At 53.1% G+C, this 27,783-nt stretch overlaps 1 protein-coding gene and 1 pseudogene across 5 annotated transcripts in view; both read right to left on the reverse strand.

The window, feature by feature from the left end:
- HTR4 (5-hydroxytryptamine receptor 4) overlaps positions 1 to 27,783 on the reverse strand; it is a 167,867-nt gene that overhangs the window by 129,903 nt on the left and 10,181 nt on the right. For 4 of the 5 annotated variants that reach the window (XR_010824939.1, XM_066977174.1, XM_066977176.1 and 1 more), the window contains exon 1: positions 774 to 913. The exons of the other annotated variant lie outside the window; for it this stretch is intronic. The gene's annotated coding sequence lies outside the window, so the exon portion shown is untranslated. Of the gene's footprint in view, positions 1 to 773; positions 914 to 27,783 lie in introns of those variants that run through there. 5 annotated transcript variants of the gene reach the window in all.
- Positions 4,706 to 27,212, reverse strand: LOC106034427 (sulfate transporter-like; annotated as a pseudogene).

A 27,783-nucleotide genomic window follows, 5' to 3' on the forward strand; every position in this document is an offset into this window, starting at 1 on the left:
CCTGGATGTGACAGGGAAAGCTTTGCGCTGTGGACCCCGGGACGTGGCTGTCAGAGCACAGAGCTGTCTGAATTCCCACAGCTCTGCTCCTGGAAAACACCTTCCTTCAGCATCACTTAAGCAATGTTTCCTATTCCTGCAAAGCCCGACAAGCCTCTCTCCCTGGTAACTTTCTCAGTGGCATCAGGCTCCTGTTCTGTCCCAGCTGGAATAATGGTTTTCGCCTTCCTGTGGGTCACTGATGACAATTCCAGCAGTTTGCTGAATATCACTAGTTGAACAGACGCAGTAGCATCAGAGCTAGCAGGCACGCATTCTGGTAACAAATTCCAGTAGGAACCCCGAGGAGGGGTGTTCCTACCTCGCTGGCTATCCGCACTCACACACCTCAGCCTTCCCCTCCAGCTATGCCAACAAAAGCAACGGCACAAATCTACACCGACACTCCGGGCGCTCGCAGATGCCCACATAATGCCACAGACAAAGGCACGGCCACGACACACAAGTCTGGGTGCCCACCGAGCGCGGGTGCCCACCGAGTGCGGGTGCCCACCGCCCTCACCCCCGCAGCGGGCAGGTGCACTCACACAGGTGCGGTGCTCGGCGCCAGCCCCGAGCAGAACGAGGGACGGCAGCTCCGGACCGACCCCGCGAGTCCCGCCGGCGTCCGCCCTCCGTCCAGCCCCGTCCCCCCGGATCCCCCCGACCCCTGATCCCCTCTCTCCCCGCTCCCAGCTCCCCGGGGCTGCCCCGGAGCCGTGCCGCCGCCTTACCAGCGCCGAGCCGGAGCCGGGCGCACGGCGCGGCTCCCCGGGCGGTGCGCCTCCTCATCGCGGCGGCGGGGCGGGACGGGGATGCCCGGGCCGGGGCCGGTGGAGGGCTGTAGGTGTGCTGATGGGGTGTAGGACCGGGGGAAGGGGGGGGGGGGGGGGTCCACCCGTCGGCCGCCCGCGGGGCTGCGGCGCTGCCCGCCGAGGAGCGGCAGCAGCGCAGGGCGCGCTGCCCCCGCCCCGCCGTTCCGCGCCCGCGGGGAGCGCCCGCCTCCGGCCCCCGGCCCGCCCCGGCCCGGCCCCCGGCCCCCCCGGCTCCTCCCGGCCCTCAGCTCTCCCCGGTCCCCCCCAGACCGCCCCGGTCCCCCCCATCCCGCCCCGGTCCCCGCCGGTTCCCCCCTGCGCGCCCCAACCCCGGCGCGCAAAGTTGCGCCTGTCCCGCTGCCGCCTCGCCCCCCCCCCCGGGACCCCCAGGCTGCAGGACCCCCCCGGGTCGGGTGGAACCCCGAAGCCCCCCCCCACACCCGATCCCGGCAAGGGCCATCAGGAGCTTCGCTTCCAAGCCAGCTTCAGGGGTTTGTCCCCCCCGGGTGAGAAAAGCGCAGAGCAGAGCCCCGGGAGATGTTGGGAGCCCGTTCTTCACTTGCGGTGTCAGCCCGGCTCCGTTGGCGTTAGGAGAGCGTTGGCAGCTGAAAATCCGGCCCTGTGACCCTAAAACCCTCCGTCTTGGCAGAGGTGGCCACTACAGGCAGCTCATCATCACGGTTTTTAAAGTGCCTATTGCAATAGCGGACTGAGCATAAAAGCAGGACCTGAGCAGCTCCATCTTCAGGTGTGCTCGCCCCCACACCCGGATCTGAACTTGGGGGTTTGGGGGACATTCAGGGTTTCAAGCTGCAGTGCGCAGTCTCTCCCTTGGACAGTGCCTGTAAACATTCCATGTAAACACGCGGCTGGGAGCTGACAGCTGCAGGGAGGATTTCTGACCAGACCTGCTTTTGGAAGTGAAGTGGTAGTTTTCCGCCTGCCAGCACTCAGTTTCAGCTGCATCCCCAGGGCCTGGCAGGATTCCCTCCACCTCCAGTGCCTCTGGGTCTCCGTGAGACCAGGGTCCTCCCTTCCCTCTGCGTAACCGCATGGGCTCCGTGCTGTGCCCTAAGAAACATGCACAACAGCCGCTGCTGAGACGGGTAATTCACAAACTGAAACCCAAGTCGTGGGGCAGGCCCTGCAGCTTGGCCTCTCCAGCCTGGTGCTGCTTCTTTTGGCTACAAACGTCGGCGGATCTGACTTCAGGAGGCTGAGGCTGCTGAGCAAGATCCATGGCACGGGCTCAGGCAGAGCACCGTGCTCGCACGATGCCTCGCGGGCTTTGTGGGATGCCCCAAGGGGCGGCACGGGGAACCCTAAAGGCTGCTGCTTCTCAGAGGAGAGCTGTGCTGGGACAGGGTGATCCAGAGCACACAAAGGCTCAGAGAAGTAATCTTGTTTGTAGCTATTTGTTTCGTGCCTTGTATTTGTGATTTAGGTCCTTCCACCTGGAAACAGGACATTTTCGAAGGTGTGCAGAGGCAGAGAAACCAGAGCACCCAGCAACGTAAAATATACATCGCTTGCTGACAAGACATGTCAAGTTTCCAAAAACAAATGCATACTAAACAGTTTCTTATCAACTTGTTTGATAAGAAACGTTTTTTAAGGATCTGAGGATTTTTGACAGATCTTTCAACTGCCTTCTCTGAAAATTTGGCGGTATTTTCAGCCACAGCCGGAAAACATGCTTCTCAGGCTGCCAGGCGTCGTGTTTGTTGCATGCATTTGTTCATCACTATAGTAACTGAAAGGCAGATTAAGAATAACATTAAGGAAAGTAGAACTGGGATTAAATCCCTGAAGCAACACCTTGTCACCCTTTGGGTTCTCAGACTTGCGCCACTGAGGCCAGACTGGACAGGGCTGGGCTGGATGGAGCTGAGAGGGGTCGTTTTGAAACTGAAAGTTTGTCCTTGAGAACAACTTGGTTTCGTCTTCTTTGCAGTACTATTTTTCTGGACAACCCCTTGTTATAGCTCCTCTACTTTCCTGCTCACTCAGTACTGGTTTGGTTTACTCTCCGTTCACAGTAGCACGCAGCTGTAGCCCCTCCAGACATGACTGCAGCCCTCAGAGCTCACTTGCCTTCACGGTTGTTCTGAGCTGGGATCTCCCTGAGGATCAGGATCAAGAGCCAAGGATGGTGGGGAAGGGATGCTAGTGCACGAAGGAGGTGGACTGCAAGACCCTCCTATTTTGGGGTGCTTCTGAACCCCCAGAACAGGGCATGCTGAGCCCCGGTGCTGTCATCGCTTTGGGACAGATTAGAGCACAACGCCTTTTCATGCAAATTGTTCTCCAGGATTATCAAAGAGTTTATTCAGCATAAATGGGATGCCTACAAAAATTTAATTAAAATTTTAAAAAGAAAAATTGGAAAGGATTATAGAGGGAGATAAGGCAGTGGCTTTTTCCTCTTTTTTTTATTTTCCTCTCCTCCTTTTTTCCTTCTGTAACAATAATAAAGCCAAAGATCTAGTTGAGAAAAGAAGTCGCCGAGTGATTCATCGGGACTGAATCACAGTCGCTGTGCAGCGGAATGCGCTGCCTTCGCTGCTGCGGCAGGAACTCCAGAGCTGCCTCAGATCACTGGCTGTGCTTTCAGGCACAGATGTAAGCCAGAAAGAGGGAGATAAAACCAAGCTGACGGGGATGCTTTTTGGTGTGCGCAGCGTGTTCCCTTTGAACGCAGCATAGTCTCCTTCGCCCAGTTGCGTGGGATGGATTTTATTAAAAAGAGAGCCTGAATAAATGTAAGTTCTTTTAGGGTTATACGTGCCATTAGATCACGCAGCCCTCCCACTTTGCTGAGGAAGGACTTCTTTCTCTTTTCCATTCCAAACAGGAGCTTCCCTGCTCTCGCCGGGAGGTTACCACCACAATCAGCACTGCTCCCGGCCACGGCAGCTGCTGGTACCCAGACCTAAGGGAAAAAGTCCAGCTACGGCAGCTGAACGCCTCAGACTTCTCGGTGGTTTGGATCCCAAAAGCATTTTGAGAAGGAAACCTCTGAGAAGAGGTAAGGCACTAGGAAAATTCTGGTCTTCATCTGACTGAAAGCACCAGCTGATGCGGTGCTCATCCTTCCTTAGAAGTATGTCTCACTGTTGTCACCTCCTCCTTTCCTTACATTATTCATTATCTGGGCCAGGGAGCTCTCTGGATCCCGCACCACTTCCCTGCAGCCAAGTTCCTGGACCCATGATAAAAGCGCGCAGCCTGCAATGAGGTGGGAAGTATCCAGCCTGAAGTGATCAACAAGAAGGGGGTCACACCAGTGGGACCTAAACAGCCAGGTCTTTAGGTACGCAAACTGCAATAGCTGTGGTATGAAATCCTGCTATTTGTCGAGCACTGTGATTTATTCACCACACCTGATTTATAAGACTACATGGATATATAAATCTAAAACGTAGTTTAAGGCAGGTCTGACTTTTAGCTTTAGAGACGGGTAAGATAACTACCCCTTTCCTGGTTCCAGTCATGCGAGGCGGAATACTAAACAAGCCTGATATCAGGGGACGAGTTTGTCTTTCTTTTTTTTTTATGAGAGACCATTTTTTGGAGACAAATTCCCCATTTACAATCCATGAGCTGGAAGCTACAAAACGATCCATCAGGAATTTAAGGACAAGATAGGGTGCAATGACAGACGATAAATGAGGCATCCTGAGCAGACGTGGGCAGCTGGGGGAAGGCTGGCGCTGCAGGGAGGACAGGAGGCAGTGGCTGCGCTGGGGCTGCCTCCTCCTGGGCTGCCTCCTCTCATCCCTCCCTGCGGGATCGACCTCGCAGGCTGGCGCTGCTCCTGGCTCTGCTTCTTCTCCGGTGCTCCCCAGGCCGGAGCAGTGTCTGTCGGAGAAAGATGCTTCCCTGCTCTTGCAGTGCAGGGTGAATTGGGTTGTGTCCTCTGCTCTCCAGCTTCGTCCTCCGGTTTTGGAGGCAAGAGACCTGGTTTGGAGGCAGCGATCTACCTCCTGCCTTGCCCCCGGAACTGAAGGGAGCCGCCTTATCTGCTCTCACAGCACCACAGGGGTTTGGCTGCTCGTCCCACTGCACTGCAGGGACACTGGATGCTGCTGCCGGGAGGCTGGGACCACGTAGACGGAACCAGTGAAATGATTCTGGTATAAAAGTGGCAAAACTGAGAGAAGCTGGAGTGCAGGGGAGCTTGGTGGCATCCGGAGCTGCCGTGCATGGTAGCTCTTCTCCAGCCACGTGCCACGGCGTGCTGACTTGGAGGCGAGCCTTTTTAGCATTTCTTCCCCAAACTCCCCCTCTGTGTCCTCTCTGACGGAGGCTGCACAGACCTCTCCCCTTCCCCATCCCTGCTGGAGCAGCGGCGCTGGGCTGGCTGCGATAGCTCAAGCAGCGAGGAGCTGGGGCTCAGCACCCATTTGCTCGGAGACCTCCCGAAGCCCCCAGATAGCCGCAGGCTCACGGAGTGGATCCACGTGAGAGCTTCGCTGAGCAGCAACCCCGGCTGTGCGGGAGCCCTTGCCGGGCTTCCTAATTTATATGCATATGAGCTGTACATATTGCCATGCGTACCGTGCTGCGAGTGAATAAGGATAACTATATGCAACTGTGAATAAAAGAGCCGAGTGAATCATTCATCATGGATTATTGATAGGATTAATTTCACCTCTTCTTCTGCTCTCAGGATGCCCACCAGCTCCCCCTGAATTTATTTTCCCTCCTTTATTAAATATTTTTGAAGATGAAGGAAAGTAAAACCAAGTTATTTTTCTCCTCTTTGCTCAGATGAGCAAGATGTTTGCCATCAGGTTAACCCTACACACTCTCCCGGAAAGTGAATGTCTTTTTCTGGCATTTGAGCTTCAACATCTTTCCCCCTGATAGTTCACATATGTAAGGATGGGGATCTTAGAAGAGAAGAGAGAGGGACAGGCAGGAAGGAAGGGGTTTCACTAGCTGATGGGAACGAACAGACACAAGCGGTGCTCAGCAGGGCCCGGTCAGCTCTGGGCAGGAAGGGACACGGCTGTGGGCACTCGGCTCTGCGGGTTTACACATACCCACGTGCACCAATGAGCACAGATTCAGACAGGAGCCGAAGGAGACAATGGGATCTTTGAGGTCTAACCAGCCAAATCGGGGTGCTCAATGCCACGCTTCGTTATTCAGGCTACTAAATGAGTCACTGAATTTTCCTTTGACACGGCACATCTGAGTTAACCACAGATGCGGGTGCTCCGTGGTCTGGAAAACAGGCTGGTTTATTTAAGTGCCTAACCATGGCTATAGAAACCTCACTGTGGGAACAGTTAGGAGGGGAAGAGAGGTGATATGCATGCTATTTAAGCTAGGTCCCAAAATGAAGCCAGGAGGCTGCTTGAGCTCCTCTTTCTGTCACCAAGGAGAAATCAGCTCCCCTGGACCTGAGCTGCTGCACTGCCTGAGCACCGCCCCAAGCTGGGCTCCTGCTGAAGCTCCTGCTTTGGTTGTCCTTCTCTTTCCCTGCCCTGTGTATTGCATCCAGACTTCGTATGCTCAGTTTAAGATAAAATAGAGTTTTCTAGACCAAATCTCAAAACAGGAAAGACAAGATATCTCTGGAAAGCTCTGCTGATGGCTGCAGCTTCCCTGTGATCACTCTTCAGGTCACCCCTTGGGATGGCCCAAGGACAGTTCTCTGCCAAGCCAGATACCACTGCAATTTAGGCAAGCTGCCTAAGTGAGTTTTTTCAAGTTCTTAAGACAGTGGGAATTAGACAGGCAAGTGATTTAAAACCCAGTGTGCAGCCTCTTCAAGGGGCACAGCTTCCCTTCCCAGGCCTTCCAGGCAGCTCACGAGCATGATGAGGTCCAAGCCTGTCCGGGGCCGGGTGCTGATGGTACCGACGAGCCTCAGGAGGATGAAGGCAGGCTGCACCCTTGCCACCTCCCGACGGCTTTGTGAGCCTGGAGGATTCGGTCAAGGCGTTCATGTGCAGACGTTCCCATGGCTCCGTTTCCCACTCCTGGAGCACTCCAAATCCAGCTGCAGGGGAGCAGCAGCCCCCAAGGCGCTCACACACTGCTGTCTTTCAGAACACGTCTCCTTGCGCACCAAGACCTCTGCTGGTGTCCACACCAGCTGGCAGCATCCATGTGCCGGAGCATCCAAAGCAAAGTGCTGCACTGGGAATCCAACATTCCTTCACACCAATTCCATTTGCACCACTTTTGCGTGGCTGCTACTCTCCAGGCAGGATGTTGCCAACCCCATTTGCAGGTATTTTGTGTATGTCCCATTATTCGGGGGGATGAACGCCCTGCTCCCCGGGCTGGCCGCACGGCACCCCGACCCCACAGCAGCCCCATTGCTGCGCACAGACGGGCCAGCAGTGACTGCTGCAGATGGCTGCGTTGTGCTGGGGACTGAAGGCTGCTGTTTCTATGGCAGCAATTCGACGACTCCACTTGTTAGCAACCCTACTATTAAAATGCAAACAAAAATAAACCAGGAGAGTGACTTTTCCTTTCCCACTCTTTGGCCTTTGGGGGGGGCATACACCCTCTGGGCCCTGCTGGAAACCTCAGGTTGCCACTGTGGCTTTTCCCACCCGCTTTTCCCAGTTTCCAGCTCATGCTGGCACTGCACAAAAAGCAGGGCAATGTTAGGGTGCTGCACAGCTTTTGGGGCCCTGCAGGTCGGCTCGGGCCAACCCCGCTGCTGTCAGCCCCATTTAGCAGGCTGGTCCCGGGGCCGGGAGCCAGCGGCCCCACTGGTATCAGGGTGCCCAGGAAGGAAAACCAAGGCCCTTCATGGAGATAGAAAGCCCACTCCCTATGTCCTCTCCTTGCTTAGTGAAACAATGGTATTTCTGGCCATTAATTCCCCATTAAAAAAAAAGTTAGAAGAAAAAGGAAAAAAGGCTGGTTCTTTATCCAGAGCTGTTCAAAGACAGGAGAACAGGCTGGAGCCCACAGGTGGTTCCCAAGCCCTTTCTGGCGATCACACGCTTGATTAGCTCACAGTTACCGCAAATATTCACCCAAGTGCTGTACGTGCTGGAGCCCATGGCCAACGTCCTGTGCCACGATGGCTGGCTGTTCTCTGGGTGGCTTTTTCAAGAACTGTGGTCTTCTGTTTCCAGGATGGCACTCAGTGATTTGCAGCAGGTGAGGACATCACAAGTTAAACTGGGAGCTCTCAGAGCTGTGATACCCACTTGTTTCCACAGGGTTTGACAAGACAGACCCGCGGCTACTCCTCCTGCTTCGCCTCAGACTGAAAGCTGAGGCTGGGATTTGCAGAAGTAGCCTGGGGTCTGATAGGTGCAGAAGACAACCAAACGCGTTCACTTCCAAGAAACCAACACCAGAAATTCCCCACCCGAATTTAACTCGCCTGGTGTACCACATTGAACCTTCAGTCATTGCCGTGCCATTTGCACTTCTTCTTTCTGCAGCTTCCACGCTCTTTGTGGCAAAATGTGCTGTAATATTTGTGTGGCCTTGAAGGGAAATTCATTGTGTAGCTTCCCAAACACGGCAGAAATTTTAAGCTGATAATGGGCACACAGGAGGCCAGGCTGGGCACCGGGGTGAAAGTGCTAGGCAGGAGGATATCAAGGTTTACCGTCAGCGATGGCTGTGCTTCCTCTTTGAGGCCACACAGAGCGAGTTATTTGCATGAATAAAGGTTTATAGGGGAGAAAAAAGGAATTAAAAAAAAAAAGAGAGAGAAAACATGGGAAGAACGAAATGACTGCCTGTGGCCCAGCCACGGCTGCCTGAAGAATCACAGCAGGATGCAGCCCAGTTATTGCAGTGCTTGGGCAGTAACAGTGCCCCATCTCATCCTGTGCTTTATTTCTTGCAGTTTCCACTGGAGGATGCCTAAGGAGGACCCTAGGAAGAGGGATTTGGGCGTGCAGGATCAGGCAAGCACACTTCCCTGGGACACTCTCCAAACCTCCAGGGCTCTGCGGTTAAACAAGTCCCTCAGCCAGAGAGGACAGCACTGTCTCCATTAATTGTTCTTCCATTAATTTCTTCTGCTGTGTCATGAGCGCATTTTTGGCGAGGGCTTCCTGCAATAATTACATCTGCGAAGAGCCCTTTGGCGTGCTTGGAGCATAGCACGCAGCCGTTACAGCTGGTGCTTCTACTCCGCGGACTGAAGGAAGCAGCGAATGATCCTTCCCCAACACACAAAGCCCGGCACTCCCGGGGGCTTCTCCTGAAACTAATGCTTTAAGATGCACTAACATGCCTGCTGCTGTCAGCGTGCTCACGCCAGATGTGGACACCCGCACGTGAAGGCGAGAGCTGCATGCCTCTGGTCTCTGGCTCCTTGTCCTCGGGAGTTACCTGCTCGGCATCTGCTGTGATTGCTGCTGCAGGGACCTCGCAGTGCCGTGCTCTTCCCAAGCACCCCGCCATCCTTCAGGGTGCCATCCTTGCACCTCTTCTCCCCGACCCTATGCTCAGTGCCGAGCTCCGTGCGGCCGTGTGGGCCAACATTGCCATCCAGTGGCCACCGAGCCCACCGGCGAGCCCGATCTCCCGTCCAGCACATCGCCGCAGGTGGCACAGCCTTCAGCGACTGTCCCGTCCCGGAGTTACTTGCCTTCGGCATGCTGTCGCGTCTCGAAATAAGGAAATGCTCTCCAGGCTCAAACACCCCCGGACAGAAACACTCACAGTAAGTCCTGGTGGGTGCCCAGGTGCTCTCCCACCGCACCCGGAGAACAAGAGCCACCCCGTCCCTGCTGGCACCATCCCCACCGAGCCCAACATGTTGTTCTGTGCCGCACGCTGCCCGCTTGGCACGGGCCGTCCCGTGCAGCTAACGTTGCTTTTAGAGCAACTATTGGTTTGGGACAGAGAGCCGACACTTGTTGGAGGATCAAAGATTCAATTAAATGCTCTTAAAAAAAATTAACATCCAAAAAACCCACCCACAAAGCAACAAGAGATGGAAAAGCAATGAACAGTTTCCCCTGCAAAGACAGTTTGAAATGGGAACAACACTGTCAGTGTTCGGTATTGTTATTTTTCCTACTATCTATTAGCCACTTCGTGAGTCTCAGCTGCTGTCTGGCCTGGCATTTATTTTACAATACATTTAATCTTGTCTCTGCCTTATAAAGAAACCACAATTGTACCTGCTGAAACATGCTTCTCAGTTGCCAAAGAAAGAAAGAAAATACAAGAACAATTTTCTTGTCATCGGACTCCCTTTTCTCAGCCCCTAGGGATAACCATTTACATGCTTTTTCCATGACTGGGCTATGTACTTTTTTCTACAGATGCAACAACTGTCTGCATGGGCTTCCAGGAGCTGGGGCTGTTCAGACCCCCTCCGAGAAGCCTCAGAGCTGACAAAACTGCAGGATTTGGCTGCCGAGCCTGAGGGCAGCAGATGCCCACACAGCTGGATCAGAGTCCAGCCAAACGCTCAGCCTCCAACTTCCCCTCCTCTAAGCCTCAGGATTTTTTAGACCAAACAAATAAAGCTCATTTCAGTGCTTCTCTCTGCCGTGCCATCTCTCTCTCTTTACCACCTTCCCTGCCCTGCTTTGAGCTGTTTCTTACTTTGCAAAATCTCCCCAAATCCCAACCCCAGACCATGGCCATCACCCTGTAACCTCGCTGGCCTCGTCACCTGGGAAGGAAACCAAGGGATTCCCCTGGATTATCCTCGCAATTGAGCATCCAATCTCCAGCGTGGTTTTCTTCCTTAATTATTTTTAATCCTGCCTGCTGTTGCTGTTGTTGTTATTAGCACTGAGTACTCAGACTCTCCGAGGACATTACACCATGCGCTCATTAGCCAGCCAGAGAGATGGCTGCTGCCAAGAAGGCGGTGGGGGGCCACCGTGTGCCTGCCCTCCCCACACCTCCCCGCCGCCCCCAGCCCCTTCTTACTGTCCTGGGGAAAAGTCGGGACAGGGAAGAGCTACAGAGCTGTTTTCCCCAGTGAGGTCGCCTAAGTGCCATCGAGATGTGAGCCTCTAAGCAACTAACAGCGTGCCAAGGAGCGCAGCACTGACTTAGAAATAGAAAGAAGCGTCACCGAGCCAGTGAGGAGGATTTTCACTTTCTGGGCAATGAGCGAGGGCAGCGTTATTTGTCACTACTGGGCCTGCACCAGGAGCATGGGGCCCTGGGCAAGTAAAAGAGAGGCCCTTTGATTTCTCTCCCCTCCCTGATGGACTTTCTGATTAACAGACAGAAAATGATCATACACCGAGTGAAGCAGATTGACTCCGTCCGATTTCTCTCCAGGCAAGGGTGATAAAAGGGCAAAGAGCAGTTCACCAGCAGAACGGCAAGTAGAGAGAGGTTCCCAAAGCCGTGGGCTGGTTTCGGTATTTTGTGGGTGATGGCAGAGACCAGCAGCTGCTTGTGGCTATCCTGGACACTGCAAGAATTTAGCCCTGAGCGATTTTCCTCTTTGGCTCGTTTCATCCCTGTCCTTCTTCTTCCTTCTCCCCTCCCTGACACCGGCAGCTTGTCCCTTGGGGTGGCATCGGTCACCGAGCTCCTTTCCAGAGAAACACCTCCCTTTCTGAAGAAACACCTCCGTTAATCAGCAGGCCTGAGAAGACCAGACTCCGTTGCATGTCCAAAACTGGAGGACGTGGTTGTGCCCCAGACATCGCAGCCTCAGCACCGCTGCCCATCCCGACGCTGTTGGGCCACGGGATGCAGGAGCCCGCTGCCAGCACCCTGGAAGGCTCGAGGAGCATCTTGCTCCCACTCCCCTCCCTGCTTCGTTAGACATTAATGCTAATCAGTCATGCAACTGCCCTTCTTGTTCAAGGTGCTGCTGAGGTGCCACTCCTGCTGTTAACGCAAATCCGCACTCCTTTAGTGCAGAGGCTGCTGGTGAGTGGCAGAGAAAAGGACTGCTGAGAACCCAGCGGTGCTGACGGACGGCTGCCAATCCTGCTTCTCCAGGGCTCCCCCGGGTGCCGGGTGGCAGATTATGCAGAGGATACTAGCCACAGCATTAAGAAAGACCAAGAGGTCCTGTTTTCACAAGAACATCACTCAGAAGAGCCCCATCTCTTAGATGCACTGTGCAAAGAACAAATTGAGCACGTTCGTAGTTATGCAATTCGGGGGATTCTGCAACCCAAAAGCTGATGTGTGTCTCTTCCCCTTGCTGTTCCCAGCCACTGGTCTTCTGTTTGAACATCTGGAAACAATGCCGTAAACCTCACTTGCAAACTGTCTGGTGTGAGCCCCGGCAGCTCCCTTTGGGGCTGTGAGACTCATCGCTTCCATTTCACAGCAGGTGGAGGGAGGGAACGAACTCCTGGCCATGAGGTTTGGGTGCTCAGTGACTTGCCAATGATGGAGCAGGAACCAACTCGTTGTGGTCCTGTCCCCCCTCCCTGGGGACCCACCTCCAGGCTGTGCGGCACGGTCCTGCTGAGCCGCCGAAATCATGGGGCACCGCGAAGACACAGGCGGACGAAAGCTCTTCTCCATGTGACTGCAGCAGAAGACCCCAGCCTTTGCGGATGAAGTATCTCAGCCCAGCCACTCTGCCAGCTCTGCACGGGGGAACGGCCATGGGAGGGCTGTGGCTTGGGAAAGGTGAAGTCGCGTTGTGCCAGCACACGTGTAGGAGTGTGCATCTGCACCTGCACACACGGCCAGCTCGGTGAGGGCAGCATCCTCTGCCACCGACACAACGCCTTTGGTTACTATTTCCTCAGCAGAAACCCCAGCCAGCCTTTGGCCTGCAGTCTTCATGGTTGGAAATATCCTTGCAAGCAGACTATTGCTTGTGGCAAGGATATTACAGTTCCCCAAAGCAATCTTCTAAGAAGAGATTAAGTGAGGAAGACGCTTTTTTAGCACAGCGGGGTGCTCAGGTTAGCAGCAAACCTGGTGCACGCAATGCGAGCTTGGCACGGGTACTGCAGAAGCCACCAGCAGAAAAGAGCTGTCCTCTTCCCTCTCCCCTGTTCTCCCTTGAACACGCAGCCCAAGCAGGGTGCCCGGGCACAGCCCCTCAGCTCAGGGCCCGACTCTGCCCAAGCTCTGCGCACTTGCCCACAGTCTCCGTCTGCTGGTTGCAGCTTCTGTGCTTCTTTCAGGTTGTCAGGGCACCATCCACCATCCGTGATGTTCCTCCACACTGGGCACCCACACAGCACCCAGGGTGCTCTGGAGTAAAAGGTATGGGCAAACGGCAGAAAAAGGAAGGGATTTCTCTCCCGTGGCTGAGGAAGGGTTAATGACGTGGCTGTTCCCTGACTTTGAATGTTTTAGACCAGGATTTAAATGGAGGGTTGCGTGCACCCCACTCGGTGGAAGAATTTAGAAGCTGACATGAATGTGTCAGAGCAAAGCCTCTCTTCTGAGAAACGCAGGTAGAAATACGGTACGGCAAAGCCATAAAAAAGCGAGAGCAGCAAGCTCCCAGCTGAGGACGCGGCCACCCACCGCCCTGCCCAGCACGCTCCTCGGGGAGAGGGGGCCCAGCAACATCCCTGGGTTGTGCTGAGCCCCGCCAGAGCTTTTCACCTGCAGCCAGACTGTTAGCCCAGACCCTGCCCGGTGGCTCCTTCATCACCAGGCTACCTCCAGGGAAGCACTAAAGCTGCCCCTAATCTTCTTTTTAGGAAATGTAATGCCACCACCTGCAGCTCCCTGCCTTCTCCTTCCAGCTGAGTTTTATCTGCCAGGGAGAGCTTACGTGGGTAAGCACCGTGCCTGTGCTGGGAGCATGCATACTGCTTTATTGCAGCTATTGAGCTGCAGAAGCAACTCTTTGCCATTATACAAAGTGTGTGTTTTCAGGAGCAGGCAATGGGAGTGAGCAATCTGTGCAGCAATCAGCATCTCATAGGCTTTCTAGAAGGTGAAGCAAACACCTATCAGCCACGACAACCTTTATTCCTTAAACTTCCCCAAAGGGAGCATTTCAAAGCATAAAAAGATTTAAAGCTGTCCAGCTGCCACTGAGGCATAATTAACAGCTGCACAGTCAGCTCCGACCGCAGCTGCCAAAGCCTTAGCAGCCGTCCTCTATTTATCACACTCGTGGAGTATTTATAGCTCCTCAGCAAGGCAGGGAGGAGACAGAGAAGGAGAATAGCAGGTGAGCTGCTTACTGGGAGAGATAACATTTGCTTTCATCTGCATGGCATTTCCTTGCTCGCTGGCGGAGTGGCAGGGGAAGGCATGCACGGTGCCCCGCAGCGCGGGCTGGGCGGCTGGGGGAGGCAGCGGCCGGTGGGAGCTGGGGGGTAGCAAGGGGCTGCGGGTCCCTGGATGGGGTCCAAGACCTCCCAGCATTTCCCACACCTCCTGCACGCAGCCCGGTGGACCCTGTGGCTGACAGCCTAGCACGGGGTCCCTGCAGCCGGGTTCGACAGCCCGGCACATCCGTGCTAGGGATGGAGACGTGCTTCCCCCCAGTCCCAGGTGAATGTGGAGGAACTGGGGCAAAGGAGGGGACCGGGCTGTTGTGATCGGGTGCTGGGGGCAGATGGGTGCCCTGTGCCCTCTCCAGGAGCCCTTTTGTCCCCAGGAATTGTCCCACAGCTGTTGCAGCCCCTTCATGCTGCTGCCTGCCTGGGCCAGCAGAGGCAGGCAGTGAGGTGTCAGATGCATCTCCCATGCTGATTATTAGCTACCCTTGGACTGTGTCACTTGTGTCCTATCTTGTCTGTGTCGTTTACAACCCAGGACCTCTTCATAGGAATTGATATGAAAATGGCAAATGTCCTTGAGCTACCTTGGAGTGCTGCAGGAACAGAAAGGCCGTGTCACCAGCGCTGGTGGTGGTGGCTGGAAAGCTACAGGGGGCTCCAGGCAAGCGGCGTGTGCAGGAGCTGCCAGAGAGATCCCCGTGCTCTGGGACTGGGCAGGGGGTTGTCACCTCACTCCTGTCCAGGGACGGTGTCCTGCAACAACTGCTGGGTATTGCTTTGGTGTGTTCACCGCTCTCCGGGGCTCCCTAGCCTCTTCCCGTGGCAGGGGGCTGCGGGAGCCCCTGCTCCGACGGTAACCTTGCCTCTGCTACCTCGCACCAGGCGGTGCCCAGGAGTTATCACTGCCAGTGATACCCGAGACTTGGTTTCACTTCCTGCTGCGGCTTTACTCACCCCACTGAGATCGTAAACACATCTAAAGTCTAACTAAAACAATTTAATTTTCCTCGTAAGCAGTCTTGTAAAGAAAACGATGGCAGTGCTATTCCAAAAAGGAAGAAAGCCGCAATCTTCACAAGGCTTCCCTTCTCTGCCAGCCTGCTGAGTCCCTCCTGTTCAGACACACCACAACCCACCGCTGGGTGCCTGATGCAGCTCCCTGGGGGCTGCCTCATGCTCTCACAGCCCACGAGGCCCCAGGAGGTGCTCCAAGAGCTGCACCCCGCTCCTGCCTGCACCCTCTGCCACCCACCCCCGGCCATTCGGCCCTGCAAGACTGGTACTGGCCTCCTCGGTCCAGTTAGTTTCACCCGACGCTTCCAACCCTGCTCCAGCAGGCAGCCGGGTATGCTGTGCTCCTCAATCTGCTTGAAGGAGTCTCAGACCACAAGGAGATAGCTTCCTGAGCAAAGGCAGCAGCTCTCCTTTTCCATGCACTTTATTCACAGCAGTCTCCATCACCGGGCTTCCAAAAAGCCCTCCAAGCTAGAGTTCACTTCAGCAAACATCTTTGGTGCCACGTTTTCTTAGAGGTGGCATGGAAATAGTCCCAGATTAAACCAAAACACACACAGTGTTTTTACAGATGGCACTCACCAAAAAGCTGTCTTTGCACTTGACAATGCTGCTGAGCCTCGCTGCTCGGAGCAAGGACTCCCCCGTGGGGACGCAGAGCCAGCAGCATGCTGCCTGTCCCAGCGCGCCAGCAAGGAAAGGGCCCGTGCCCAAGTGAGCCGATTCTTGCTGAGCACCTCCCGCGGTGCTGCATGCACAGCACGGCCCTGCCTGCCTGCCACGGATGGCACCGCATCCCCCAGCAGCCCCAGTCCTTGCTGGGATCGGGGGTCCTGGCTCACAGCACCACCGCCCTGCCCCTTGTCATCGTCCCACCATGCATTCAGAAGGCAGCACGGATTTTGGCAAGCACTTGGAAAACCATGGCTATTTCTAGCCACTGTACAAGCACTCCTGGTTTACAGTTTATAAAGAGTAGCTGGTGATCTCAGACGCTTTAACTCTTTTTTTTTTTTTTTTTTTTTTTTCAGGAGGGAAGCTGCTCTTTCAGCAATGGGAGTTCTTTGCAATCTATCATGGAACCGCAGCAGGGCAAGGCGCCCGTCCTGCCCTGCAGCAGAACGTCCTGAGCCCCACGCAGCGGCCGAGCAAGAGCTGCTGGCTGGGGCAAGTCCCAGCAGTCTTCTGAAACTCGTTTGCTTTTAAGGGAAGTGCTGTGCTGTTGCTGGGTTTGCTGCTTTTGTTTTGTGGCCACCGAGGGACTGTTAAACTCTCTGCCGTAGGGTGTTTGGAAGACAAATGAGCCTCTGTGATCTATTTCCCACACTGACTCGGGGTGGATGTAGGGGAGAGAAGGCCAGTCCAAAATAAAAGCGGCAACAAACGGGTGTGTGTCAGTGAGGGAAGGAGCAAGGGGGAATGTTCGGTCTCACCCCCGGTTCAGCCGGGCCCAAACCCCCCACGTTTCAGGAGGCTGGTGAGCAGCCTCACAGTCTGGCACCCAAAGATGCCTTGGGATGTGCATTTCTCCACCATGAGATTTTTGAGAGATTGCACCACAAGAGGGGATTCTTGCAGCCCTTTCCCTAATTATTCTGGGTATGGGCACTGGAGTTGCACCTAGAAGGAAACTCCCTAAGCTATAATTGCATTTATGAATGCTCCTAAGTGTGCTACGTAGAGCAGCTTTTCCTTGGTGCTGGGTTGGAGAACATTGCAATTGGTGTTTGTTTGTGTTTTTTTTTTCATTTGTTTGTTTGTTTGTTTTTATCACTGAGAACAAAAGGAGGATCAAGACAGTTCCAGATTTAGCAGGCTCCATCCTTGTGTTTTAAGAATTCAACCTGCTGCACTTCCCTTTTCTCCTGCATCAAGCCTGCCCCCCCAGGCCTCTCTCGACAAGCGCCTGCAAAGCCTCTGCTGTGATTTCCACCGTGCACACGGCACAGTTAGAGCTGCTGCTGCCCGAAGACTGCAGCTGTAAGGGACAGGGATGTCCCATACTGCTGGCCCCAGTGATCAGTCTGGGGTCCAGGTCACCTCCAAACGTCACCCAGGCTCCAAGGGACACAGCCCCAGCCGGGAGGTGGCCAAGTGCTCCCTTGTGAGAGCACCCAGGGGCTCCCCAAGCCTTGGAAATGCATGCCCCAGTTGGCTGGGGTCCCCTTGCACTCAGCGGGGCTGGGGTCCGCTCTCACGGATGACTGAAAGCAGAAGGGTCGGAGGGAATACATGCAGCCCCTTCCTTCCAGAGGGGCAGGCAGGGCCTGCCTGCAGATTCAGCCGGCAAAGGGAGCGCGGCAGTGCCTGGGGGCCTGTGCAAAGGTTGCGGGCTGTGCAGCGCGGCTCACGTTTGCCACCCAGCGCCCACGCGAGCCCGGCGCCAGCATGGGAGCCAGGTGGCTGCGGGTGCACTGCGGTGGGTTGGGAAGGAGCGGACAGCAAGTGGGAGAGGCATCGCGGGGCGGCATCTCACGTGGATGATCCCTGGGGAAGCCGGGAGGCCCAGGTCACCGCGCACCGTCTCTTGCCGTCACAGCCCTTTCCAAAGGGAGAAGGGTAAAAGCCAGCCAGGCTCCCAGCCCACACGACCAAACCTGAAATGCCTCTCAGGCTAGGGGCGATCTCAGCTGAACCCCCTCCCTCCTCAGTCCTTTTGCCCCTTGCTTGCTGCTCACAGTTCCTTAGTCTTTTTTCATGCTCTGATCGCATGAAAACTGAAATTGCTCTGAAGCACGTACCAAGCCCGCCCTCATTAGAAATCATTTCTCACGCACAGGTCTACAAAGATGTCTGGACATGCGGGTCTTCGGGGTCCAGGAGCGCATCCTTTTTCTCCCTGCTCTCTTGCTGCACGGTACCACTGCTCAGCAAACTGCACTGCATCATGGACGCTGTGGAAAGCCAGCTGCCCACCGCTAGCTGCCTGGCCAGCCCAGCCTCCCGCCCGGAGCCGGTGGCGTTACAGTAGAAGGGTTACAGTTGGCCAGGAGCACCTGGACACCAATCTCCTTGTAGTCGTGATATGTGTCCTTCAGCATGGAGAGACCCACGGTATCTATGAACTGCATCGCCCCACAGTCAGTGATTAAGGTGTGCTTATCTACAGAGGGAGGACAGACATCTGGGGGTGACTTCTCGGCCCTTGTCTTGGCAGGTTTCAGGCAGTCAAACCCGGTGCCAAAAAATCTCTTGCCATTGCCCATGTCTGCATTTGCCTGGCTCTCCACCCTTTGATGTCTAGCAGCCAGCAGGGTGGGATTTAACCCAGCTTTCTGGTAGAGAACAGTCTTGAAATAATCTTTGTTGGCATAGTAAAGGGACAACTCGAAGCGGAAGATTTTGATGTTGGCAATACTGCTGAGTTGCTTGTAAGCGGCCTGGTCCTCACAGATCTCCGTGTTGCTGACCTTGCCCAGGAGCGTGGCCCTGGGTCTCTGTGTGTGGAAGATGATGCAGAGCAGAGCAAAGCAGACGCCCACAAGGAGCCCGATCTCCGTGGTGATCAGTGTGGAGGCCAGCGTGGGTGTTCACCACACCACCGTGTCCAGCTTGCTGAGCTGCCATATGCAAGCGATGTCGCAGAACCTCCTCAGGCCCCCCCGCAGGTTGGCAATGGTGACCACCCCCAGGATGGAGGTCTGCAGCGAGTAGAAGAGTGGCGCGATCCACAGCAACACTAGCAGCAGCACCAGGGAGGTGACCAGGCCAGAGACCTGGATTTGGGTCCCCGTGGACTCCTTCAGCAGAGTCTTGGTCAAGGCTGCAGAGCTGGCAAAGCTGTAGAAGAAAGCTGGGATCAGGTTGCACATGCCAATGGCGACCAGCTCTTGGTTGGCACGGACGGCTTAGCCGTGCTTTTTGCCAAAGATTTCCGCCAGGGAGATGGTCATAGCAAAGCCAATAATAGCAATGGGCTGGGCATCGACTGCCAGGCTGGAGAACAGCTTCATATCTGGTAGGGTGGGCTTCCTGAAACCAGTGGGGATAGCCCTACAAACAGCCGACTTGTATCACTCTTGAAAGTTGAAGTAGTAAGATACCACCGTGGCTACAATGACCACAAGCAGCTCTATGGGGAACGGGGCCTTCATCCTGTCCTTATACCGATCATTGATCTCTTTGACAGGCACTATGATGGCCAAAGCAACGAGGCTGATGAGCAGGTTGCAGATGTTGGTGTTCTGGATGTACCTGAAAAGGTCAAGCCACGTCAGGATGAAGGAGCCCACCCCTTCGTGCCGAGGGATTTTCAGTCCCAGGAGGTACTTCATCTGGGAGATGATAATGGTGAGGCTGGAGCCGGTCACAAAGCCACTGAGGAGAGGTTCTGACAGGTAGACAGCCACAAAGCCCAGCTGTAAACCCCCCAGCAGGATCTGAAAAGCAAGCCAGCCGTATCATTAGCATCCATGAGAAGGGATAGAAGAGGTGGCCGGCAACTTCTGCCAGTCTGCTTCCACTTCAGCCTCTCCAGCTATCCTGCCTGCTGAGCATTCTGCGTGAGACCGAGGCCTCTTTCTTAAGGAGTTAATCTGTAGTATGAAGAACTAAAGAGCTAGCTAGAAGACTTGTCTGTGGCTGGAGATGCCATACAAAGAAGCCTACATGATCCTGGTTGCTGTCTCCTTCAAGCAATAAGGGCTCATAATTAACTCTGAAGGTGCAGAGAGCAGCCACATCCAAACAGCCATTAGCATCTCTCAGTGGCATCAATACAGTTCGGCACAGTGCCTTTAGTTGTCCCAGTGGGAGGGCCTGAAGCTGTCCACTGACAGCAAGACCCGGGCAGTGGGGACACTGCACGGCCTTTAATGGAGGCCCTGCTGATGGCAGGGTCCTTGAGGGCTGTTCTTGCCCACCCTAACTTGCTCTGACCTGCCCAGTCGTCAGCTCAGGTAGGACTGGCGTGGTGGGAAGGTGGTTCACGGTTCCCTTTCTTCCCTCGCATCTGATCCTAAGCACGTTTCAGACACATCCAGACACCTGGCCTATCACATGGGGGAAGCAAACCCCCAAATTCAGCTGTGTTTGGGCTTTCCAAATCACTACAGTTGGGTCAAGGGTGCAAGGGTCTAGTTACATTAGGAAACATTTCTCGTGGCTTTTAAGTCTGAAGTGAGACTGGAGCTTAGAGCTGTTAAGCTCAGAAGTTCCTAGCAGGGAAAGGACAGAGAGGAAACAGCACAGCAGTGAACATCTATACCTGGTAAAGGCCAGCCAGAAAGCTCAGGGAAAGGGCCACAGTGATGGCGTAGCAGCTCTTGTCACAGGTAGCCATCCCGTTCCCAGGGGAGGTGGAATTGCCCACCATCACAGAGCCAGTGCTGCCATCGCTGTACCCTGCTAGCTGGAGCTGCCGGTTCACAGACTGCCCGATCATCAGGCAACGGACTCTGAAGGATCCAGCGAAGTTGTGGTGTGAAGTAGCCATGGCCACGTAGATGATATTGCAGAAGTTGGTGTAGATTCCGTAGATGGGATCCTAGCTGGCTAGCAGGGAGTACGAGACGGACTGAGGGATGGCAACTATCCTGGCCTCCAGGAGGCCAGATACGACATCCCCAAGTAACTGTGTCCTGACATCATACCGGGGCAGCCAGTTCAGCACTGGGAACAGCCGACAGAAGAAGGTGAGGATGGTTTGATGATTGCATTTGCAGACCTCTCTGGCTTTCTTCAGGATGAAATCCTTGGTGCTGAAGTCTGTGGGCTCATTCTCCTCCAACCTGACACGTATAAAATTGACAGGAGGCTCTTCTGGGGTTAGGGAGCTCAGTACATCTTTGCTCTGTCCTGACATCTGGCTCAGCATGCCTTCCATTGCACCAGGATAGCTATGGCAGGAGAGCAGGCGTGCCGTGAGGAGTTGCATTCATGTGCATAAAGTGCTTTACTTAGCTCCAGGGCTTGTGCAGATTGCATGGATAAACAAATAAAGGAAAATAACCTCAGACAAATCAAACAGAAAAGCACCTTCCTGTGGTGCCAGTTGATTTGTTTGCTATCAGTTACGGACCTAATTAAGCACAGCCCCGAGACCACAGTTCACATGGCATTCCCACTGGCACAGATGGCCACATCAGACAAAGCTACGGCAAGTGCTGTGCTCTATGCTAACAGGACAGCAGAGTGGCTTAAGATCAGACAATGTTATTTCACTGAACTAAAACTTCTTCAGCAACCCTGCCTTTCCTGACGACGCTTCCACTTAAACAAAACCTATTTTGAAAATGTTAAGGCATTCCAAGTGATGTTTTAGGAATGCAACATGTGGGTAAGGGAAGTTATTTGCAAAATATTTTTTCCTTTTAACATTTTGACATTTTATATTACATTGCTGGCTTGCATCAAATAAGCCCATTACAGAGGCTGATATCTGCGGAATGAAAGCATTCAACTTCTTCCATATTTTTAAATAAGATATTTGCCAGAGCTACTCCAAGTTTTTCAGTCAAAATACAGTTGCAATAAAACACACCTTTTTGTCGAAACTGATCAACACACAAAGAGAAAAATTCACCTGAGTGTGGACCTAGGCTCTGGAAATTGAACTGGGATAACGAATTGAGGCCATGCCCATTCCCCTACCCTACGGGTTCATTTCACATCCCTGGGCCTGACTGGAGTCTCTTACCTCTGGCTGCAGGAGCCAAGGGACTGGGGGTGTTTTCCTCGGGTCCCCCCTGCTGGCAGACCTCTCTCCTCACCTCACAGCACCCACCGAGCAGGGAAAGCACAAGCCAAACAACAGCAAACCTGCTTCCTTTGCCTTCCTTCTGGATCATGTGTTGCTTCTCTTGAGAAAACGGAATTATTCAGCCAAGCAGCTGGCCCTTCTATCTTGCTGCAGCTGATGAAGGCAGTGCAGCCGGCCAAACAGAGCTGTGTTTTGAAAACAAAGATCGTTCCGGGGGGGGGGTTATTTTTGATGAAAACTTGTCCTGCCCATCAAGAACAATTGAAGGGGTTTTGGAGAAGTGCTCCTGCCAGATAACAGCATTGCTGGTATCTGGGGATGTGTTGGCTAAACAAGGGCAACACTACACAGAAATCTTCCTCTGTGTGCTGTGACACTGCCCCTCCCTGGGGCTCAAGTCCTGCTGGGCTTCTCTACGCAGATCTTCATCTATTCTGGGCATCCTTTTGCTCCGTAAAAACAATCACACAACAACATTGTTCTTTGCTGGTAGCTTTTCTACCAACGTGCTCCACCACCGCATTCTCACCCCAGGCTCTGCCCACGCACGCTGCAGCCACGTGCCGGGCTGCTCCCCGAGTGCTCCCACCGCTGCTCTGCCACGCTGCACACACAGTTTGTGCATGCCTTCACAAAGGCTTCCTGCACTGCAAGCAGGGGTGTGATAGCATCATTATTTCTGGGCAGAGAGAGAACGTGGCATGTGGCAAATCTGTGTAGCCCGCATTCTGCATGTGCCTTTTAAAGAGCGTGGCAAAGGAACAAGGGATTTTGTGGCAAAGGAACAAGGGATTTTGCTTTGCAGAAGTGCAGGGCTGCACTGCCTTCAGAGGTAAAGGTGGGCAATTGCGTTAGTGGCCAGGAAAAAGGCAATGTCTCATCACCCTGAACTAAACCAGCAGCCTTATAAACACAGTTCTTCCCTTGCGATTCGTGCCAACAACCTACATGAGAGCTCTCAGCACATATTTCTGCTTGCCAGTCTCATCTCAGTCTCCGCTGACTCTTTTCCATCTTGTTTCCATCGACCTAGCCTCAGACCTTGCTGGATGTGCCGCTGCCCCTGGAGCAGGACAGCAGCGCTGCCTGGCAGGGAGCAGCCTGGTCCCCACCTCTGCTCCCGGCACTGGCTTTGTTCTGGGCTTGGGGGGGGGACTGGGGCCCACGGGCTTTGGAGAGATGGTGGGGGGCATGGAGAGATGGCACTTTCACAGGTCTGTGATTAGATGTTAGGGAGACACCCTGAGGGAAGAGGAGGGGAAGATCAGCATCCTGAGTTACGTTTATCTCATTAGTGCAAGGCTGTATCTCAGTAATTAGGAGTAAATAAATGAGAAACATCAGTGCTCTCTGGCAGCAGGAAAAAAATGAGAGCATATGGCAGGGGAGACAGCTGCTCAATGTATTTAGCTACTTATACTAATTCTTTTTCTCTGCTATTGCTCCACAGCTCATTTCCCTCTCCCTTCTTTCAGGAGTGGACTATTTCTTTCCTTGGCCTCTTCATTCCCCTTGTCCTTAGAAGATGATCCCTTCATATGCTTTATAATCCTTCCTAGTTACAGCTCATTTCGTATCTTGGCCACTCTGATATCATCTCCATTTCTTTTTTTTTTCGATCTCCTTCCTTAGCAAAGGACACAGATCTCCACCTTTTGTATGATTCCTTCATCTTCAAATCCAGTCACTGAGGAACTGGCCAGTCTTTTAAGATGGCTTATTTGCTGGGATGAAACACATCTGAGCACAATCTATCCTTTGAATTTCGATCTTATTTAGGAAGCGTTCCTTTCTAATTCTGGATCTCTGATCTTGTCTGTGTCTTCAGCATTACCGTCCTCCAAAGAAATGGGACAAAGCACGTTTTCCAACTGTGACAGTATCTAGGCTACCTTTAACATCAACCCTGCCCTCACTGCATGGCAATTCTTCTCGAAGTTCCATCTTGTTCCATGTATTGGATCTCTTTGGTGTGTTATCATTTCCTTTACCACTTGGCATAAGTTGGTAAGCCTCGATTTACCCATTCTCTTTTGCTTCTCACAGGTATAACTCTCGGTGTGCAGTTCTTTTTCCATCCTTCTGTCTCTGTGCTTCCTCTGCCATCCTTTGTGAATGTGATTTTTTAATTGTCTGAAGCCTACCCTACATTTTTTCTCTTCCTTGTGTGCAAATTCTCAGTTGATTTTTCATACTCGATTTTAAAATATTCCATACTTTCCCTGCTATTACATTCTTGAGCTCCTCGTCCCAGCTGGCTTCCCTGTGGGCTTCGGTTCTCTGCACTGATCTCTTTGAAGTGGAAGCTCTTTGTGCGAGGGCAGCTTCTGCTTGGCCCCTCCAGCTGGGGGCACTGAGGAGAGGCCGTTCTCTGTCCTCCCTCCTGGCAGAGAGGATGCAGGAGCATCCTTGCTCACACTGAACACTGCATACACCTCTGAAATCACTTTTGCTGCATGAGGTAAGGGTAGGAGCTGGAAATATTTCACATTTACTCTAGAAAATATGTAACAGACAAGCTTAAAAAAGAAACCCACAGCACTTCATGTGACCTTGAGCTGACTGAGGCTGCAAAGTCTTCCAAATGCAAGGTCACTATAGCTAAACTTCTGAAATAGTTTGTTTTTAAATGCATATTCCAGGGTTGATCTTTATTGCCACCATAAACTCACCTAACTGTTTAACTCCATTATGGGAAAGGTTGGGTTGAACGGACGGTGAGTATTAACTTGAACCATGCAAGTGTAGGCAGGACTTTGCCTGCCAGCAACACGGTACGCTGTTTTTAAGACAAGCAGGAAGGACGAAATTCAGAATTGTCATTCATAGCATGGCATGTGAGCAATGTGACATCCATCTACGCAACTCCACTGCAAGCAGCTAGAACCAGAGCAGTGGAAACCCACGCTCCAGGTACAGTAGAGACCGACTTCATTCTTACAGGGGGTGGTGATGTGTTTCTGTCCTGCAGTGAAAAAAATAACATAAAATTGTCCGGGTCCGTGATTGTTACCCAGATATCTAGCAATGGGCAAATGTAGCGAGTTCACTTATCTGCTGCTACATCAGTGCAACCTTTATGGTTAGCAGGACGAGCTGACATCTTGGTCAATACAGAAGTTTTCTTTGGAGCAGAGCTAACAGCACTGCACAAGGATTTATTTGCTTTAAGGCTCGTGAATGCACTTAGGACTGTTTGGCTCCTGGAAGCCCTTCAAGCAGCGTCCACAGAGTCTTGGCCCCAGAACTGGACCAGCCTGCCTTAGCACGGGGAGGCACCCCCCTGCTCTGCAGGGCCTGGGACCACAGCCCACTTCAGCAAAACACAGCAAGGGCCAAGAAATGGTGCCAGGTAGCTAAGGGAGGTGCTTTTCTTTCCCTTCAGGTTTGGGACCTAACTGTCTTTTCAAATGGCTGCTGGTTCAGTTCCACATGGAAATGAATTTTCCAGATGTAGTCATTTGCAAAAACATCTTTTTTTTTTAAAGGAAAAAGGAGACAAACCCTGAACTGGTCGCACTGCTGAGACATGGCGAGTTGCGACAAAAGCAGGGGACAAAAAAGATGAACAGAACCTCTCCTATGGTTTCCTAGAAATAAATTACTCACTTTTTTTTTTTGCAAGAGATAACGCCAGAGAATGTGGAAGCAGTACACTAGGTCATCCCAGAAAATAAAACACTTTTTGTAGCCTCCTGTTGTTTTGCAGGGCAGTTTATAATAACGTGCATGGGTCACAGCAGAGCATGCAAGACAAAGAGAAAAGTTCTCTTCAGACAATGTGAGGCCAGGAGTGTCACTGACCCGCTGACTGCATTTCTTAATGCAGTCACTCTGCTCTAAAGCTTGAGAAGGTCCAAGGAGCCTACAAATAAACAATGATAAAGAGGACTGCTAACGATAATTTGGACTACTGCTCTCTCCCAGCAATGAGCTGTGAAGACAGACAGGCAAGGAATGCTTTTTTCAGTGTATTTTGGAAGATGCAAGATGGAGCATACGTCCTTGGAAAGGGATTCGGTGTAGGGATAGCAGAGCTAAATGGATGCAGAAGAGCATCTTTGGCCACAGAGGTCAAACACCGCCCGGCAGCCTATCAAGGACCCCACAGATTGGGTCCCCCCTGACATGCCCTGCCCCAGGTCCTTTCCCCAACACGGATGCCCACTCGTAGGACACAGAAAGGAACCAGCACTTCACAGTACATCAGCTAGATTTGGGGAGCGATCCCAGCCTACGTAAGGAGGATGAAAACAATGCCTTGCTAACTTCACAGCAGGTTGTTGCTGTTTTCCTGCTTTTTCCTGCGTGATAAATGCCCAGTGCTTATGACCCTTTTCCAAATTATCCAGCTAATAATTGAAAATTCTATAATGGCTCTGTAAGCTGATTAAATTGATTAGAGATGTATGCAATGAAATAAAAGCAGGGAGACACATTACTATTTCATACCGCATTGGCACTTGGCCCAGGTTGCTTGGCATCATTTCAGGCTGGGCCCGTTTGTTTTACCTGCGAGCCCTCCGCGCTCCCGAGGCCGTGCTGGCTGCCACCGGCCCCTTTAGCTGCCGGCCGGCCTGCGGGGTCACCCTATTTGAGATGAACCCAACTTTCCCAGCACCGCAGCTGTGCCCCACGGCTCCACAGCAGCCCCAGCGCGGTTCCCGAGCTCCCTGCACCACGGCTGCGGGGAGGGACCCTGCAGAGGTCACATCTCAGTGCCCCAGGAATCAAAGATGCCCCAGCAGGGGTTAAGAAGCATGGAAACTGGAGCACATCTCTAACCACCCACCGTACGATGAGACTGGATCTGCTAGCAGATTTTTAACGGAAGGAGATGTGGCTGGGGAGTCTCCTCTGGCACGGGAGCACGTATGGAGACAATTACGGTTGTCTGCAGGGAAGGCAGAGCCTCACGTGGCACCAGCAAAGGGTGCTCCTGATGGAAGCCCATCGTCTGGGCTCTGCATCAGCAGGCATCAGCAGTGCTCTGCTAAAGGCAACGGCTGTCCTGTGCTTTTCAGGAGAGCACAGAGCTCCTGCCGGCATTACCTGAAACTGAACGCTCCTACCACTCTTGGCACCGACGCAGGAACTACAGCAGTGCTCTGAGGTTTCCTAAGGTAAAAGGTGCCCTCAGGTAAAAGCTGGATCAAGAAAATCCTTTGTGTAACACAAGGGCACGCATGCTTACAGTAACTGCCCAGAACTGCTCCCAGAGCTGGTCTATTTTTGCTCTGACTCTTACTGGCCATGACCTGACCAGGGCACATAACTGCTATGTCAAATAACCCCGAAACACATTGCAGCGATTTATTACAGCCACAAAGGTGGATACCATGCGCTGCAAGCACACATATCTTACAGCACAGCACCGAACCTGAGCAAAGCTGTTGTTTCCTGCAGTTTAGGAATTTGCACCTGGCCCACAGGAGGGTGCTGCTCACCCTGACACAGCACGGGGTTGGCATCGCTTTTCTTCCTGCTGGCCATGTCCCTTCAGGACACAAACAGCAGCCCACCTGCTCAGAGCACCAAAAATAGGACAGGGATTAGGAGTTCACTGTTCAGATGTGTGGTTTTTCCTCTTAAAATTCATAGCTGTGACATCTTCTAAGGCATCAAGCATGTGTCTGACAGCAGGAAAAAAAAATATATCTTTTAATGATGGTAAAGAAATCACAAAGATTTTATCACATTTGATAGAAAACTGCTGTGCTAACATCTTCTACAATGACAATAAGGCACATTAGCATTTTAAAATGACAATTGATAAAGAACTAGCAGATGGAGACAGTGTAAAGGAAAGGCAACAATAAGCAGAGGATATAACCCATCGTTACGTTTTGTTGGTACGACATAACAACTGACAAAATACAACTCTCGTGGCAAATTTTGGTCAGCAAGTACAGCCCTCAACGAGGAGCTGATGGCATCGCATCTCTTCTCAGGCTGTGCCCAAGGCGAAGTGAAGTCTGTGTTGGCAAATACACACCCAGCACGGAGCAAAGCCACGCAGCAGACAGCTTCCCCAGCACCACGGATCCCAGCCCCAGACCGGGGGAAATGTTATACC

The sequence above is a fragment of the Anser cygnoides genome, chromosome 14 (genome assembly GCF_040182565.1).
Source record: "Anser cygnoides isolate HZ-2024a breed goose chromosome 14, Taihu_goose_T2T_genome, whole genome shotgun sequence".
Classification (NCBI taxonomy): domain Eukaryota; kingdom Metazoa; phylum Chordata; class Aves; order Anseriformes; family Anatidae; genus Anser; species Anser cygnoides.